This window comes from Wyeomyia smithii, chromosome 2 (assembly GCF_029784165.1).
Source record: "Wyeomyia smithii strain HCP4-BCI-WySm-NY-G18 chromosome 2, ASM2978416v1, whole genome shotgun sequence".
NCBI lineage: Eukaryota > Metazoa > Arthropoda > Insecta > Diptera > Culicidae > Wyeomyia > Wyeomyia smithii.
In genome coordinates, this window is record NC_073695.1 from 20585689 (window position 1) to 20600902 (window position 15214).

The following is a 15214-nucleotide window of genomic DNA, read 5'->3' on the forward strand; positions in this document are numbered from 1 at the left end:
ATGGTGATGTCGTTCAACATGGAATAATTTAATGGTATAATAAACTGGTTTTGTTTATTACATAACGTTTTGAGTAGTTGTTGGCTATCTGAATTATCTAAACTGTGTAAATCGATGGTAAAATAATAGAACATAATTTATTGATGTACAGTTTCTGGTTGATTTTTAACTTTATATGCAGGGTGGACGGGTGTTCACAGCAATTTTAACAGTAACTTTTACTTAAATACCATACTTCTGGTATGTTAATATTTAGTAAACAATACTGTAAAAATTCAAAAAGTTTCATGAATTAATGGATTCCAGGATTGACGAAAAGACGAAATTTGAAGTCTTATAAATCAATATCCGAAAAGATAATTTGGGAAATTTCATCCCTTTTGTTTGTTGCATTTCGGGGCTAGTAGCGACTCACTTTTCAGTTTATTAATTACTATTAGGTTGCAATTTTAAGTCACTATAGAATAAATCAAACTACATTTATTTGTTTGTTTGTTTCAGAAGTTTGTTAAGTAGTTGTATTCTGTTATTCTTATGTTGCCGGTAAAATCATTTAAGGTGAATCCTCATTGAATCTAAACGACGCCACGGCATAAAAATGCGAGGCATATACTGCCGTGATATGACATTGTGACGTAGATTCAAGTGATCAGTTTTTCAGTACGGCCCAAAAACGAATGAATTTTTCGCAACTTTTGTATCGAAATGGGTGCCTACATCACTTTGTTTTTTTTTTTAATTTTTTTTATTATACAACGTACGAATAAGTAACAACGAAAAGGAATATACCAAAAAATAGGTCTTCGAATAATGAACAAATAGGCATGAAAAACCCATATTCGAAAAAATGGCCTTCACGTCACTTTGTCATCTCACGGCAGTATAGACGTGAGGTGAATAAACGAAAGGCGACTGGACCCGACATCGAATGGACATGAAACATGAATGGACCGAATGTAGCAACAATGAAATAATGGTAGAAAACTTCTATATAAATAAATAAGGTATACTGCTGACGTAGTTCGAGAAGGTCACCATGTAATACGAAAATAGTGAAGATAATTATCATTCCATAAAGATTTTGTATATTTAAGCCCTTTGAGCGCTATTAGCATATAAAAATTTTCATTCCGCCAACCAAAAACGTTACGTCTTTATTTTAGTTTTCACGGAGTGTATCCCAGTATAATGAAGTAAAACGTAGTCCTACGTCAAAAATTAACGGAAATGTGCTGTGATTGATTTCGTTCGTTCGCTTTAAAGACAATAATTTCGATGTTGACGACTGTTCGCGTGAAGGAAGGCCGAAAACTTCGAAAATGCTGAATTGGAGAGATTGCTCGATGAGGGTTCATGCCAAACGCAGGAACAGCTTGCTTCGGTATTATAAGATGCCCGTCAAGCCATTTCCAAGCGGTTCCATGCTTTGTGAGTGATTCATAAACAAGGGACTTGGTTTCCTTATGATTAGAATATACAAATGTCTTTTTACGCGGGGGATACGTAGCACGTGAAAAAATCCGCGTAAATTCTGTAATACGCGTAAATTCCAAAATCTGCGTAAAAAACTACATTTACTGTTTGGCATGAGCCCTTATCGAGCAATTCAACATCAACATCGTCAAATTTCTGTCTTTAAAGCGACGGAATCAATCACAGCACGTTGCTCCACCTATAGCAACATTTACGTTAATTTTTTACGTAGGACTACGTCTTTCTTCACTAAACTGGGGCACATACTGTTTAATAATTTCTACTAAATTCTTTCAAAAAACAATCAAAAGCAGTGTTATTTCCGCATGCAAATCGAGCTGAAAATCGAAAAAAAAGATTTAAAAAGGTTAGGTCAAATCAGAATCAAAATATTCAGCAATTGGATTAAGTGAACTAATCTGCCACTCTAAATCAGCGGTTCTTAACCTGGGTTACGCATACCTCTAAGAGTACGCGGAAAGCCTTCAGGAGGTTCGCGAAAGAAAAATCAGTAATGGCGTACGAAGCAATTTTTTAATAATACTTCATTTGTTATTCAACCTTTTTTTGAAACATGACTCTAGCTATCAAACAAAACATGGTTCAATTTGAAACTTGAACTAGTCTACCATTACATGTTCTACCACTACAGGTATACCGCGATTATACATACCCTCGATTATACGCACCCTCGATTTTACGTACTTCGATTTAACGCACACTTTTTTCGAACACATTTTAAATTCGTATGTTTTCTTCATTGAATTGTGCGTAATGAAGGGTTATATATATTAGACATCGTTCACAAATTAGGGACCGTCCATATAGACTGGGAAATCTGCCGAAAACCGGGAGACAGTAACAACAAGACCTCTTTTGCGAAACAGCGAACTTTTTTAAGGTTGTATACGTGTCTAACGCGTAAAATATTTGACGTCGTACGCACACAATCTCTTCTGGAGTAATTTACTGAAACTTTTATGTAAAACGTGTACTGTTACAAGATAGAGGAGCTGTTTCCAATGGAGGTCAGCGTTAGTATGTGGGTAGAAAGAATGTGTAGGTCACACACATACTCTCTCACACACACACACATCCACACACATATACACACATACACACGTACACACGCATACACACACATACACATATATACTCACATACACACACGCCCCTATTCATTGTTTTAAGTAATTTCTTTCAAGCATTTTGCATTTGTCGTGAGTTTCCCACGGCAAACTAGAGAGTGTCAATTAATTACGTAACACAAATAAATACCTTCTTCGACCCCGCTCCTATGTCACTCTCTTTTTTGTACCCTAATATTGTTTTTATGTATTGTCAAACTTTCCAACCCCCCTTTCGAACGTTACATACTAATTGAACGATCCCTTACATGTTTCCTTGCACGTTTCCTATCACGGAAGGTAATTTGGGCTGTAAAAAAATTAAAAATCTTGATTCGATTCTATGCACAATTCGATTTCACGCACATTTAAAAAATGAGAATGTGCGTAAAATCGAGGTATACCTGTACTCTCTTCCACTCTGCGAGAACATTCCAAACCACAGGGTAAAATAGATTTAGAAAATATCGCCGAAGGGGTACGTGGACAAAAAAGGTTGAGAACCGCTGCTCTAAGTGAACGATTTAAAAATGAAAAACCAATGCAAGAATACCACGTAAAAACGACTTTTCTGGGAAACTAGCGTAAATTATGAAATTCGCGTAAAACCGCGTAGAAAAAAATTTTAGTGAAATTTAGCCTATTTTGACGTAGGACTATGTCTTACTTTGATAAAGTGGCATGCTGTCGTTTTTTAAGTTATATCATTCTCCCAGTTACGCAAGACAAAGACATTTAATTCCGTATATAATAAAAAAGAAAGTTAGTTCGTGTTGGCAACTAATAGACCTAAACAAATGGAACTCTCAACTACGCAACAGAATAACACGTTCTACTGTGTTGCTTCGCGGGTCGCGGCTTTGAAGGGGAAAATCATATTCTTTTAATGTCGGACGAAATCAGATAGCAGTAGTGCAATGTTTTTGTCATATGCCATATGACAATTTTTAACTATTCCGGTGAATTTTGGTGCCTCCCATTACCACCATTTTTTTCATCCATATTATTATTATTCAGAGGCGTCTCGTCCACCTGTTCAACCTGTTCATAGGACAGGTAAACAATCTCAGAAAAAAAGTGATTTTTTCACATTTGTAGTGTGGATGGAAAATCGTCGGAGTAATTTATGTGTAATTTCAATGTTATCCCGAACATCCTTATTTTATTTTCTACATAGTGGAAATGTATGCACCGTGAAGAATGTAACCTGATGGGCTACATTTCAGACTACGCCATACAACTCACACGCAACGCAACCCACACGGCCACACGCAATAATGACTACCGTTTATTCAGACTTTTCACCTGAACTAACCGTCGTTCAACACTTCTCTGCACCTTCAAGTGCGGCAGGGTAGACGCAGTCATTCATGCTCACCACTACTAATGCGACGCCTCGCGTAAAAGTGACATTTTTGGTTCAAACTTTCTGCTGAACAAAACCGATGTCAGCGAGAGAAAACATTCATTACACACCTCCTCTCTTTAGTGTCTGGTAATCTGTTTCGTTATGCCTTTCTGTTTCTTCTCTCGACGTCATTAAAATTTGAGAGAGACCACGTGGCCGCGAGAGTTCGCAGATCCATCTTCAGAGCTTTCGTAGTGCAAATGAAAAACGAGCAAATTCATTCATTATTTCTGTCAATGTGGTGGAATTCTTCCGTCGATGTATAGTTTCATTCAAACCTCTACACCCAATTTGTTCATTCGAAAACTTGAACCTCGCATAGTCCGCATAGTAAACGTTTGTCTTCCTACGCGCTGCTTTCTTTTTAGTTTAAAGAGTTTTTAGCTTAGTTTTTAGTTCAGTTTTAGTTTTAGTTTAATTTCAACATCGTCAAAAGAAACGCTTTAGCATTGAACAAAGATAGGTTTTTTACTCATGCGAAAAGTTTAGCGGCAAATAGATCATAAACATAATTTCAATTATCGTTGGAAAAAACCTGAATGATACTGACATTGCATATCACAACGCCATCCGTCGAGCGAACTTTTCTAGTTCATCGACGGATCCAGACTTATTTATGACTAAAACCGATCATTGAGAATCATGATGTGATAAATGTGGATAAAGATTTCCTCCATGAAATGATGCAGATATCATTATTCTACGAGAAAATTAACGGAAAACTCGCGGTCATAATAGACCGTAGAAATTCTTTGCCATATAGATAAATGTAGAGAGATAAAAGTTTTCGAAACTGTTATCACGATACTGTTGTATTAGTGTTGCAAATGTTGATTGAACAGGTAGCCCACTTGGTCACGCGTCGCCTCTGTTATTATTATTTATTTCTTTACCTGGTAGCGTGAAGGCGAACCTTTTTACTTTCCCACCTGCGGGTTTCTTAACGTCTCACAATATAAAACTTAAGTAAAACAATTTTCTTAGCTGCTTACACTAATAACGGTTCCAATACTCGAGACAGCCCCTCTTAAAAGCTGTTTCAGAAGTTGATCGTTCAATAGCATCAACCTCTAACAAACAGTGAATTGGAGTAGCAAGTCGAGTTGTTGAGAGGAATCAACAGGTTCTGCACTATCAACATTTTTTCAGAGACTTAAATGAGTTTTCTCGTGAACATAACGTTGAAGCGATGAACTCGCGAGCAATTACTATGCGACACTTTGAAGTAAGTTGGCGCATTTATAAATTGGCTAGAGGCACCAGATTTCACAGGAAAGTTTAACAGCTCTCATCTATTCAGAGCAACTACATTGAGCTTTAGAACAGCTTTCATCTCGTATTTGTTGACCAGTGTTATTGTTCAGGTTTGTAGGACAAAACCGGACGATTTTCTCTTTTAAAACGGTTTACAGTAAACTTTTAGCCAACATTTTTGTGCAGTTAAGTTAAAACTGTACAATGCGTTTGTGAAATGATTCTTGTTTTGACGTCAGTTTGAACAGAGATGAGCCTACATAAACAAAACAAAAAATGCTGGCATAAGGATAAAGGAGATAGAGAGAAATTACATATAGTCTCAAAAAAATCTAAAATTTTGCACTATGACGAACTGTTTCATATTTTGGGTGATTGAATAATATATTCCAAGCATATGACATCCTTGAGCTTGAGCTTGACGACTGCACATTTCGTAGTTGCTCCTCCGTAATGGATCTGAGATAGTGAGAACCACGTATATGGCAACTTGGGATTAGTTTACCATCTTCAATGTGCAACATTTCGGTAGCTTCCGCTTTGTATAGATCCATAACGGCGCCGGCCACGTCCTTACGATCGTTAGGGTGAGGAAGGAGATTGTAAGAAAGGAGGTGTCACAGTCGTTGATATCGGAGACTGAGTTTACCTCTGCATCTCCACGACTGCGACGGAAAGGTAGGGTTTGATCACCGTGGTAAGTGACGAAGTGAATAATGTTGCGCACGAAGTTAACTTATTACAGAGGCAAGCGAAACTTTAACGTCCTTTAAGGCTCTCTTATTCCACAACAAACACGCTCAGAGAGAAATGAGAATAAGTATATGAAAGCTTTTTCTCTCTCTCTTTCCTCTCTATGCCAGTATTTATTGTTTTGTTTTTGTATGCCCAAAATGGCGTCGAAACAAGGAACATTTCGCAAGTGCATTGTACAATTCGCTATGAACTGCACAACAATTTTGGCAAAAAGTTCACGGTAAGCAATTTCGAAAGCGAAAATTTTCCCGTTTCGACGGTGTATAATTTCCTGCAGACCTCAACAATGACCCGCCAAGGAAGGTAGTTGAAGACCGGTCAGAATATTGGACAGAAAAGGACTTTTCCCTTTTTGTCTAAATAATGGTTCAAGCCTAGTGGCTTAGAAATCAATCAAATACCAGAACGAATGTTTGAACAATTATGATTCCGTTTCTTCCAAAACACCATACCGATGAAAAGTATGTGTTTTGGACCATTTGATGAAAAAAAGTGTCATCATATTACGCCAAAAAACATAAACGTTCCAGAACAAACACTCGACTCCATTTGTGCCCCAAATACGCAACACAGCGAACCTATATCAATGTCGTCCAACCGAAAACTTTTTTGAGATTTTGGATTCCTTCGGTACAAAAATAAATCGATATAAACGAACAGCAAAGAGTTGATTGGTAGAATCAAGAAATGCATTCAAAAAGCGGACTTGAAGGCCGTACAACGATTTTGTTCCGGCATCATAAAAAAGTTTCTTCGGAAGGCCGGTAACGGACCTTTCTCAAACGTTCGATTTTTTGTGTGTTCATAATGAATGTATCTTCATGAGAAATAAATCAGTTTTTCTTTAAGTTCATCCACCTATTTTTGGCAGCAGTGAAAATAATCCAAATTTTTAGTTGTCAGCCGTTATATTGCAAAGACGTTAGATTAATCACGATATGCAATGATATTCTTAGCATATCCGGATTATTAGCTAGAAATTTCCATACAAATATTCTTATTGGCGTTAGAATGAAAGCGAGGAGGAAATTTAGGGATACGGAATGTGAAAAATATTTATTGTTGAGATGCAAACGTAGTAAAACTAGATTCTTAGAGCGCTGGACACCCGGGATTAAAATGTGTTCAACAGAGATATCGAGTAGAAGTTGGAATGCATTTTTGATGTAGAATTACGTCTTACGGCAACATATATCGGAGTACAAATTGCAAAACCGAAAACATCGATCGCGTCACGAAAATTGATGACTTTCCAGGGCAGCGAAAACAATTTCAAGATTTACTGATTTTTTCCAAAATATAATACTATTTTCCCTGACATTTCCCAGCATTCAGCACAAAAAGTGCAACGTAAACGAACGCAATTCTGAAATCCTAATGAAATAAAAAACGATTGGATATGAAACCAAACGTCCCGAATTAGCCTCTAATGCTGGAAAACCCGTTTTAGCGCTAAAAACTTAGTTAAGATGAAAATTTTCCCTGATTGTTTTCCAATTTCCCCTGACATTCCAGGGATTACTTGATCGAAAAATGAATTCCCCGACATTCTCCAATTTTCCAGGTTTTCGTCACTCTGACTTTCTAATGCTTGAAACTCAGTCAGTTTCCAACAGATTTTTTTATTCTTACAGCAATCGATTTGAAATAGAGCTATGCGTCCACCAAAATGCGGAAAATTGAGATTTTGTGATACTAATTATTGTACTATTGAACCAGCAGAGCGGTAGTTGATTTTAGTGCAGCAAGGATAAGCTGGCGACTCATTCGATCGCAGCGTTCTACGCGGACCAACCGGCGAACCGCGAGACTGCATAGCATTGCTGAACATGTCCGGACATGCTAGTAATTTTGTCCGGATTTGTCGTTTGCTTGCTTGCAGTGTGTGTGGAGCGGAGAATAACAAGAGATCTAAAATCATCCCGCGTGATCGGTAAATGGCAATCCAAAATCAACGTTCGATTAATGAAAAACAAAGAGAGTTGAAAGACAATTATCACTGAAATTTACCGCTTCACCACATTAAATTGATTAACCCCAATCGGGTGTATACCCAACCCTATTGCAGAAAATACATTGAAATACGACAGACTGTCCTAATTCTACGTTATCCTTATAATTAAGTGTTTTATTCATATGAACAAAAAGCTTATGATTTAAGGTAAAAAAAATAAAATTAAATTTCCGAGCAAAGCCATCAACCACCTTATTCAGGGTTGCCAGCGGAATCCCCAATTTTAAATTCTTTAGGTCGGCCAACATCTGTTTGCTGCTGATGATTTTTCGACTTTTTATGGCTGAGGAACGCAACTCGAACCATTGTGTGAATCCTAAACGAACAAAGGGCATACTTGGGGCTTTTCGGAACCGCTAAAGACCATGGAAAGTATTACATGTAACGTACTGAACAAGTTGTAGTTTTTTTTTCAAAATCTGCATGATTTCACTCAACCAAACTCACGATATAATTAAGAGTCAATGTGTGCTTCATGTTTCCAGAATATTTCTACATAGATTTTTAATTTATTTTGAACAACAGCGGAATAATTTTCTGTCATTTCAGACTTTCAGGAATTACGTACTGGCTTAATTAAACTGTTTAACTGAAGGGATTTAATATTTGAAACTCTGGTTTCTGGATAAAGTTTTCGGTATTTGGTAGTGCCAGTTTCAACTTTTTCAAGCTTTCAGAATGTATTTGAGAATTTGAACTACTTCAGAGCTAGGTTTTTTCCGGTTTTCTCTGATTAATTTCAAAATTTCAGTTATTCCCGGTTTTTTTTTCTGTTTTCGTGGTACGCGGGCCACCCTGCCTATAGCAAAAATAGTAAAGACTGATGACAAGTTTAATGGGCAAATTTCCGCATTCAATTTCTCCATCAAACACTAAAAAAAAGGTTTGCGCCGGTGCGGTATATTTAGCTACGCTCGTTTCTTTTAAGTGCAAAACTGAAAACAATCCACAGCATGTTACACAGTTTAGTACCTCCTATTTCATTGCCACCGAGTAGCGCGCTTGTATTTTGGTTAATAAATGAATCATAGAAAATTCTTACAAAGCAAAAAACCTATACGTCTTGCTATCAGAGCTTTACTGGAGACGCGCGGTCGCTGTTATTCTATAATTACCAACCAACCTACAAACGTTCCCTATGAGTCATTCAACTGTTCAGCCTTAGAAGACGCCCGAATTTAAACTGGTACCTCGCACGCTACGCTATTCACATTCACGTTGACAGGTTGGCTCGCTCATCAAATATTGAGACGCCACCGCACCGGTTGTCAGCCAGGCCGCTCTGTGGTAGGAAATTCCAATTTACCAACGTGCAACAAAGAAACCAACCAACATAGTTCGTGATCTTTGCCAGGGGGGGTGAGTGAGCATTGCGATTATGTTTGCTCGGTGAGGGCGGTGGCAAGCGTTTTTGAATGCTTTTTCTTTTTTTTTTCGTTTCCGTTTTCAATTTGGTCGGGGTTCAGCACCTGTGAGGTTTTGAAAGGAAAATTTTGTACCGAAAGAATGAATTAATAAATGAAATGGAATATGAAATGAAGGTGTGTTTGCTTACAAGCTAATATTTTTGACCATTGGATTTACTGGAGGTAGCGTAATGTAAAGTTCTTGTTGAGTTCAGGCTACGACCGTACGTAAACGTGCAATCGATACTCATCATTTAATAAAACTCCCCAGTTGACAGTCCAATGAAAAAGTTTGACAGCTTCGGGCTTCATAATCAACTTCCCTCGTAGGAAAAAATTTGCTCCCCTGCCCCTGGTAAATTGTTCACCACTTTGTTAGGCGCGATAAGCGGCTTACGATAGTTCTGTGTCATTATTGTATATAAACTCTCCATTTGTATGTGTCTGTATGACAATTTCACCGAAAGCTGGAATATGATACCCCGGTCACTAGTAGTCAGTGCAGCGACAAAAAAAAATACACACAACCCCTAGTTGTGCTTAGTTGTGGTACCAAAAAGAAATGGAAGCGTTTAATGCGAGGGAGCTTCTGCTCGGCACTTTATGCTGTGTGTGCATTACTGCTTATCGGTGTCGAGCCGCCGGCGGGGGTGCAGAACATAAATAAATACCTAGTGGAAAAGAAACTTTTTTCGACACCACCGCACCGGCGGTGGAAGATGGCATGCATTCATCGCTACTAGACGATTGTCCCCCTGGTAATGGCGCGCTGCTGGTTAGCGAGTCGACGCGAAAAGGATCCTTTTTATTGGAGTAATAGTAAACGATAGAATGCACATTGAAAGAAAGTTCGGTGTTTCCTGGCGGGATAGGAAGTTTGTGAGTGTGTGATGGGGGACGCGGGCTGGAAATGTGGTAGAGCATGTTATTTTTCATACAAATTTTATGAATAAATAAAAATAAGAAAGAACTTTTTTATACTGCGGATCTATTCAAGTTGATGTAAGAAAGTTTCTTTTTACAAAGGTACAAATGCGTTGCAATTAATTTTAAATTGCAATATATTTGAAAAAAATAAGTAAACCTTATTTATTTATTGCACGAAGCATGAAAATTCTGCTTTTTTCCCTATTATATTTATATGGCTGGATGACTGCAAGTAACTGTCCGTTTTGCATACCAGATGACTTTGCTAACTTTCGAGAGACATAAGCCGGGGCGCTTTGGACCACTCCCGCAGTAAATTGGATGTTGCAACGCTATATTCACGGCTTTGAAGTTACCGTCGGTTTGATAAATTCGTTCCCTTCTTGCATCCCACTACTAACCTAATTTTACGTTTCTTTGATAGCAATTTAATCTCCTTAGCAATTTGAAGCTATTCGTTTGCTTCCGCAAAGAGGCGGCTGTTTTATGTGTGTGTGTCAGTCGTAAATGTCATCTTAATAGGAGAGAGAAAAAAAACTAGCTTCCGTAGGGTATTCTTTTATGACAGCCGAAAAGGAAGGAGCGGAGAAAATTAGCAATGACTACGTGCCAGCACTGATAACGTCAATCATGCTGCAGTTGGGCTAATGGAATTGGGAATTTGATTTGCCAAAGTAGATCACTCTGGTGACTGGAGACGAGTGTCGATTGAATTCGGTAGCCATAGATTTCATTACGAGTGTTGCTTTGATCTTTCACCTATGTTATTGAATAAAGCATTACATCGACTTGTTGAGCTGTTTTCGAAGGAATATCTACTTTATTGTTCTTTTGTTTTGGATTTGTCATTTGAAAAATGTATAAGTAAGGTTTATTTTTACAATATTGTCATATGAGCAATTCTCGCTGAAACCGTCCCACTGGTGACATGAGGTCTTTCAAAAAGGATATTTTTATGTCTAAATGATTGAAAGTAGCGAAAAAATGAGAAAATAACTTTGGTTAGTTCATATTAAGTGACCCCTCGGGCACAAACCGGTTGATCGGTTTTTACAAAAATTGATTTTTGAGCAATTCTTAACCTTTTTATTGGTTTATTTCTCTTGAATTTGTCATTGAACCCCCTGCAACCAACATATCGTTTTCAAGAGAAATGATAGAGCTTTCATTTGAAGTAGAAAACATTGGCCGCCATCTTGGATCTCGCCGCCATCTTGGATTTCATCAGAAAAACGTGTTTTTGAGCAAGTTCGCAACCACCGATTTTGAATATGACATCACCATTGGAAAGCTGGGAAAAAATGCTTTAAGATACATTCAAAATATTAGGTGAGCATTGAGGTTAGCTTGTCATTCTGGTCACTTTTCAAAATCGCGCTTCAAACAGTACAACGCATGACTCGCGTCCAATATCAAATCAACGCAATATACTAAGCCTGTGGTGTGCTTATGATGTGAACAGTCAGTATTTCTAGTTCACAGGTAGTAAGTGCACCCACGCACCGAAATTTTTGAATAGCCTTTAATCAATTGGCTGAATTTCGTTACCCTTTTTTCGTACCCTTTTCGTCGATAAGAATTTGCTAGGGATCAAAAAAGTGATGATTCTACTCTTGCTTTATTTACGCTGGCATATACAAATCTTCTCCAGATTACTCGGGATATACTTGATTCATACTATGCCTTGGTATACCATACCTAAGTTTGTTAATAGTAGTTTAATGCATGAAAACAACAGTACATAACAGTAGCGAAAAAAACATCTAACATTAATTTGTTTAATTACTAAACACGCGAAAACTGTCCTCCGTACAGGGAAACAAACTTTGTTCTAGCAAAAAAAGCGTAGAGAAGCTTAATCACCAATTACGTTATACTCAAGGAGGAGCGAGGGAGTGAAGAAATAAACAATGTGAATGCAGTGAAAAGGGATCAAAGATACGATTTTTTGCTTTACGTAATTTGTGAACAGACCCAAAGTCACACAGGCATTGGGTCATCCACATTCCACGAGGACAACTTTGGGGAGGGGGTTCTGTGTGATGTCCACGGTCCATACAAAATTTTGAGAATTTATATGAGAAGTTGTGGGGGAGGGGAAGGGGGGGGGGGGTAACAAAATCTTCAAAATCTGTCCACGTGGAACATGGATGGCCCTAATATACACTACACTACAGACACACACCACAGGCTCAGCATGATTTGATATTGGCCGCACGTCATGCGTTGTACTGTTTGGAGGTCGATTTTGAAAAGTGACCAGAATGACAAGGTAAATTCAATGCTCACCTAATGTTTTGGATGTATCTTAAAGCATTTTTTCTCAGCTTTCCAATGGTGATTTCAAATTCAAAATCGGTGGTTGCGAACTTGCTCAAAAATACGTTTTTCTGATGAAATCCAAGATGGCGGCGAGATCCAAGATGGCGGCCAATTTTTTCCTACTTCAAGTGAAAGCTCTATCATTCCTATTGAAAACGGTGTGTTGGTTGCAGGGGGTTCAATGACAAATTCAAGAAAAATAAATCAATAAAAAGGTCAAGAATTACTCAAAAATCAATTTTTGTAAAAACTGTTTAACCGATTTGTGCCCGAGGGGTCCATCAATATGAACTGACCAAAGTGGTTTTCTAATTTTTTGGCTACTTTCAATCATTTAGACATAAAAATATCCTTTTTGAAAGACCTCATGTCACTAGTGGGACGGTTTCAGCGAGAATTTCTCATATACAGTAATACCTCGATATAAGGCAACTTTATTTTTATTTTCGTTACGTTATATAGAGTTACGTTATATCGAAGCAAAAAAAAATTTTTTTTATTTATGCAAAACATTAACATGGTTGCTCAAACATGCGCGAAAACTCATTTTCCATCACCTATCAGTATTTTCAAACCTTTCTTATGCCCATTTAGAAATATTTAGATAGATTTATATATAGATTTATAATATTTTAGATATATTTTCAACAAACAAACAAAACATTTTTTTAATTGATGCAAGACTGTTGACGGTTACTCAAAGATGCGCGAAAACCTATTTCCCATCACTCATCAGTATTTTTTAACCTTTCTTATGCCCATTTAGAGAAAATTTTAACAAGCAAAAAAAAATTTTTTTCCCTAATTGATGCAAGACTGTGAATTGTTACTGAAGGATGCGTGAAAATCTATTTTCCATCAACTAGTAGTATTTTTAAATCTTTGTCATGCCCATTTAGGACAATTTTCGCATTAGTTTCATCAATTTTAAAACTTACTACTAACACTTTTTTGAAGCAATTTACACCCCGAAAACAGTTGCTGTATCATTTATTTTTAATTTCAATACATTTTCAAAGTTACGTTATATCGAGGTAAAAGTTACGTTATATCGAGGTTGCCTTATATCGAGGTTGCCTTTGGAGCAATTCAAGCAAGTTATCACGAAAATCTGGGACGAGATGCCGATGGAGCACGTGCGCGCCGCTTGCGACGACTTCTCGAGACGTCTGAAGCTGGTTCGATCAGAGAAAGGTGGTGTTATTCCAAGATATCGTCTGTGAAGTATCTTTATGAGTTACTGAATAAAGCTAAGAAAGCCAGATTCAGATTTTCTTCTTATTCTTTGAAATATTGAGATTTTCCTGTGTGACCGGACTTTTTTGTCACCCTGTAGAACACTTTTGAATTAGATTTCTCTAAAATTTGTATAGCATTTGAATTGGATTTGATTGTTAAAGATGGATTCAGACTGGATTTGGATTTGGTGTGGATTGGACGATGAGTAAAAGAAAATATGTCTCAAAAAATTCACGTTAGTTTTATTATTAAATCTACCCCAAATAGATTTTACATTTGAGAGAACCGTTGTTGTAGAGTGAAAAGCTCTTATATTGTTTTGCAGAAAAAAGGGTCACATAAACATCAAACAAAAAATCTTATTGCAGTCTGTACCAATATTCTTTTTTAACTAGAAGAATGCTAAACAAAATTGAAAGGTAGCTGTTTGCCAGATTATTCTAACTTTTAAGCTAGAACGAATCCCCTCCCAGAAGATCATTCTTCAACTGACAACTGAAGAGAAAACAAGGTAATTCACACAATGCATAAGCCAACACAAAGTTGGTAAAGTTCACCGCACCCCGTACGCATACACTCCAAAATGAAAAACAGAAGAGATACAATACAGATATTACTCATAAACAAACACGGCAAGGGATGCAAACATTTCCAAATTACTTTTTTCTTTTCGTCGTCGCTGCCATGAGAAAAGGAGCCAGACTCTGTACGGTTTTGAAAACAAGCCTTACAACTTTATCAAGGTGAATTGCAAAAAAAAAGAAAATAATAAAACACGACGATAGCATCATCTCCAACAGATATTTACTAAGGGGGAACGTAGAAAAACAAAACTTCCCAGCTAACTTCCGGTTCGAAGTTTTTACTGCCCGTACTAAACGATTGTGATGACGACTTTTACACAACGAACGCAATCGAAGCAAATTCTACCTCGACTCGATACCCTCTATTCGTAATCGGCAGACAATATTTATCGATCGATCGGTATATTCCCCCGTGTTTGTCCCTCTGGAAATTCGTTTATTTTCCACCGCCGCAGATCAGTTTACCAGAAGCTTGTTTACTTGGTGACAGCAAATAATCCACTAAACGAGGCGTTAATGCCGCAAACAAACAGAACCAACCCATGATTAGCGCAAAAAACGTTTTTCTTCTTCTTCCTTCGTTGTTATACCGCGTCTCCGCTTATAACCGAGCGAGGAATGTAGCGACCGTGAATCATCCATTCTTTCTTCTTCGTTTCACCGCTTGACGACCCCGAGGAAAAGACGATGATAGAAATTACTCG

General features: G+C 37.5%; 1 protein-coding gene across 4 annotated transcripts in view; it reads right to left on the reverse strand.

Moving 5' to 3' along the window:
* Positions 1-15214, reverse strand: part of LOC129720813 (bifunctional heparan sulfate N-deacetylase/N-sulfotransferase) — a 328426-nt gene that overhangs the window by 291542 nt on the left and 21670 nt on the right. The gene's annotated exons all lie outside the window — the stretch shown is intronic.